Source organism: Ursus maritimus, unplaced genomic scaffold (genome assembly GCF_017311325.1).
Source record: "Ursus maritimus isolate PB19 unplaced genomic scaffold, ASM1731132v1 scaffold_24, whole genome shotgun sequence".
NCBI lineage: Eukaryota > Metazoa > Chordata > Mammalia > Carnivora > Ursidae > Ursus > Ursus maritimus.
This window is the reverse complement of record NW_024424897.1, coordinates 25074544-25078643: the sequence shown is the minus strand read 5'-3', so window position 1 is coordinate 25078643 and position 4100 is coordinate 25074544. Positions and strand designations below refer to the sequence as shown.

Below are 4100 nucleotides of genomic sequence, written 5' to 3'. Positions count from 1 at the left end.
CTTTAAATGGGTGAATTGTATGGTATGTGAATTATACTCAATAAAGCTCTGCTAAAAATAAGTAGTCAAAGAATGATGGAGACATGTCAGAAGAACGCAGGAGCCAGCTGGGAAGGACTTCCATTGGCTGCGTCTGATTCTTTTGAGCATCAAAATAACGAATGATATTAATAGATTCCAACTTATTGAATAAAATAGGGATCCACGACTCTATACCAATATAAATGAATGAATCCATGGAAAGTCTGTTGAGGAATGAGGTATTTACACATTCTCAAAGTGCTTTCCTACAAAATATTTATCCATTGTAAAGGGAAAAAGGTAACTTTACAGTGAAGAAGGCTGGTAGACACCAACTTCATGAAGTAGTCAAAGCGAACACCACAGTAATGGGACAAATGACAATCAGGCAGGACCCAATAGGATGCAATGGGAGAGAGACAGTATCATTTCTGCTACATTCCTACATGAAATGCTCAATCTGAATTTAATTAGGAGGAAACATTGGACAAGTCCAAGTTAAGAGACCGTCTACAAAACAATGGGCCTATAACACATGCATAACTACATGCGTGTCATCAAGGTTAAGAAGAGACTGAAACGTCATTCCATGTTGACGGAGAATAGAGATATCTGAGCACCACAGGTAATAATGTGATTCTGTCGTGGATCCTTTTGCTACAAGGACTTTATTGGGATCACTGGTGAAATGTGAATGGGAGGTGTGGGTTAGATGGCAGTCAGGCTTCAATGTTAATTTCCTGACTTTGATGATGTTATCCAAGAGGATGTCCTTCTTCACAAGGACCACGCACTGAAGTGTTTGGGAGATAGTGGCAATTTCCTCCCAGATGAGACAGAGGAATAGGTTTTTGTACTATATTAGGGACTATTCTGTAAGTTTGAGATTGCTTCAACTTAAATAAAATTAATTATCATGTCTGTAAAGAAACTGGAATAATGCCTGAAACCTAAGAGAAAAACAGATCATAGAAAATACAACCTCCCAGGAGATCCAGATATTAGAGTTATCAGACATAGTTTGTTGTTGTTCTTGTTTTTCAATTCTGAGCTCAGATCAAATGTAGAAACCTTCACAGTTATAAAGGTCAGTAGTAAAACCTTTTCATCATTGCTCAGAACTGATTAACCTTTTATATACACACATCCCCCCATTCTCATTCATCCATCAGCAAGTCCTCAGTTATCCACTGTCACTTTTACACACACACACACACACACACACACCACAGGCATAAGCCTTATTGTTTTAAATTACTTTATATATTTGCTTCTCAGAACTGCAGAGATTAGGCATTAGGTAGACTGGAAGGTCTTCTGATGCTCAAATTTGGCTATTTTCATCAAGACACAGTTTGAAAATGAGATTTTACTGTGTAAAGAAATAGATAAAAAAACTGTAGGCTTTCATAAAAGAATTGGGATTCATGAACAGTAAAGAATCAGATGGAATCTTAGAATGGAAAAAAATACAATAACTAAAATTAAGAATTTATTACACAGATCTAAAGGCATTGTAGATGGAGCAGAAGAGAGAATTAGTAAGCCGGAAGGGAGTTTGGCAGGAAATACCTAGATTGAAGGACGGACAGAAAAAAAAGACGGAGAAGACAGAGAATAGCACTAATGTTACATGCAATACAGCAAAAGTTCTAACATATGTTTCTGGAGTCCAAAAAGGAGAAGAGAGAGATAATGGGGTAGAAATAATATTACTGGCCAAAATATACTAGCCAAAAATACTCTATACTTGGCATAAGCACCAAACTAAATAGGGTAATTACAAAGAAACCATACTCAGGCGCATTGTAGTTAACTTGCTAAAAATTAAAAACAGAGATAAATCTTAAGAGGCACATTACTTCAAGGACACAACCTTAAGACTGACAAATTGAAGAAATGAAACATATATAATCCGAATGTGTTTTGAATATAGTTTGAATAGATGGGATTAACAGCATATTAGACATTGCAGAAGAAGAGATCAGTAGACTTGAAGCCATATGACGACATATCAGTGGAATGTTTCTGAAAGGAAGCACGGGGAGAAAAAAAAGAAGCACACTGAAAACATAAGAGAACCAGTGACCTCGAAGAGGCTATCAAGTGCTCTAACATACTTCTGGCAGACGCCCTGAAAGAGAGGAGAAAATGGAAAAATAGTGACCCCAGATTCTCCAAATCTGGCAAAAACTAGAAACCCAAAGATCCAAGAATCTCAGCACTCACCACAAAATGATAGTGAGGTCGATTATCATCAAGTTGCTGAACGTCTGTGACAATGAGAAAATCTTAAAAGAAACTAGAGGGGGAAAAGGACATTACATGCAGAGAGGTAAAATCATCACGGCCTTATTGTCAGAGGCTACGCAGCCAGAAGACTATAGAATATAATTTTTTTAAGTGGTGAGTGAGAAAGGTACTATCAACCTAGATCTTTAAGCTTAGTGAAAATACCTTAAAAAAGAAGGTGAAATGAAGACTTTTGCGCACACACAGACGTGAAGGAATTTGTCATTAGTCAGCCCGCACTATAACAAATGTTTGAGTTTTTCAGGCAGAGGGAGCACGATGCCAGATGGAAATTTGAATCTACACAAAGGAATAAATAGAATCTGAAATGGAAAATATGTGGTTAAATATGAAAGATATTTTTCACCCTTACAAATTGGTTTAATAGACAATTGGCTATTTAAATAAAAAAGAATAAACTGTATTGTAGGGTTTATAACACGTGGAAATGAAATGTATACACACAATGGCACAAAGTATTAGAAGGGAAAATGGGACGATACTAAGTTTTTAACTTTTACACGATGTGATATAATCTTTTTTTTTTAAGATTTTATTTATTTATTTGACAGAGACAGAGACAGCCAGTGAGAGAGGGAACACAAGCAGGGGGAATGGGAGAGGAAGAAGCAGGCTCATAGCGGAGGAGCCCGATGTGGGGCTCGATCCCATAACGCCGGGATCACGCCCTGAGCCGAAGGCAGACGCTTAACCGCTGCGCCACCCAGGCACCCTGATGTGATATAATCTTATTTGAAGGAAAACCGTTATAAGTTAAAGATCCATATTGTAAACCCTAGATCAAGTGTCGGCAACATTTTCCTGTAAGGAGCCAGAGAGTGAACATCTTAGATGTCAAAGGCCATACATTATCTGTTGCAACTAATCAACTCTACTGTCGTCATATAAAAGCAGCCATAGACAAGATGTAAATGAGTGAGCATAGCTGTGTTCCAATAAAACTTTATTTGTAGACTCTGAAATCTGAATTTCAAACCATTTCATATATCATCAAATATTACTCTTTTGAATTTTTCAACCTTTGAAAAATGTAAAACCTATTCTTAACAAATCTCCCAGGCAAAAGAAACCCAGATAATTTATGTAGATACTCTGTTCTCAAGGTGATAATAACTCCCCACTCCTTACACATGTGGGCTGGGCACGGTGACTTCCCTCCAAACAGTACAGTATGGAAAGGGATGAAAGGGTAATGTTACAGAATCCTGAAAAATACTACCTCAGCCAGATGTTCAAGATCCATATAAACAATGATAAGTCACATTGATAGTATGTACTCTTGATTCAAGATCCATATAAACAATGATAAGTCACATTGATAGTATGTACTCTTGATTCAAGATCCATATAAACAATGATAAGTCACATTGATAGTATGTACTCTTGATGTGATGTGATTAAAACAACACTTCCGGAGCTCCTGGGTGGCGCAGTCGTTAAGCATCTGCCTTCGGCTCAGGGCGTGATCCCGGAGTCCTGGAATCGAGTCCCGTGTCAGGCTCCCTGCTCTGCTGGGAGCCTGCTTCTTCCTCTCCCACTCCCCCTGCTTGTGTTCCCTCTCTCGCTGGCTGTCTCTCTCTCTGTCCAATAAATAAATAAAATCTTAAAAAAAACAAAAAAAATGACACTTCCCCTGTGTGGTCTTCCTTAAAAAAACCCTTAACCCTAGTCAAAGCATGAGAAAAACATCAGACAAATCCAAATAAAGGGATATTATATAAAATATCTGACCGCTACTCTTCAATATCGTCCAAGTCATAAAAAAA

The 4100-nt window shown here is 37.7% G+C and overlaps 2 non-coding genes across 2 annotated transcripts; both read right to left on the bottom strand.

Annotated features, from left to right (window-relative positions):
* Positions 1-1068: 1068 nt before the first annotated feature.
* On the bottom strand, positions 1069-1138 carry LOC121105080. Its single transcript, XR_005837510.1, has one exon. It is a non-coding gene; the product is annotated as a small nucleolar RNA U2-30 (small nucleolar RNA).
* Positions 1139-1293: 155 nt separating this feature from the next.
* On the bottom strand, positions 1294-1373 carry LOC121105082. Its single transcript, XR_005837512.1, has one exon. It is a non-coding gene; the product is annotated as a small nucleolar RNA U2-19 (small nucleolar RNA).
* Between the last annotated feature and the right edge of the window lie 2727 nt (positions 1374-4100).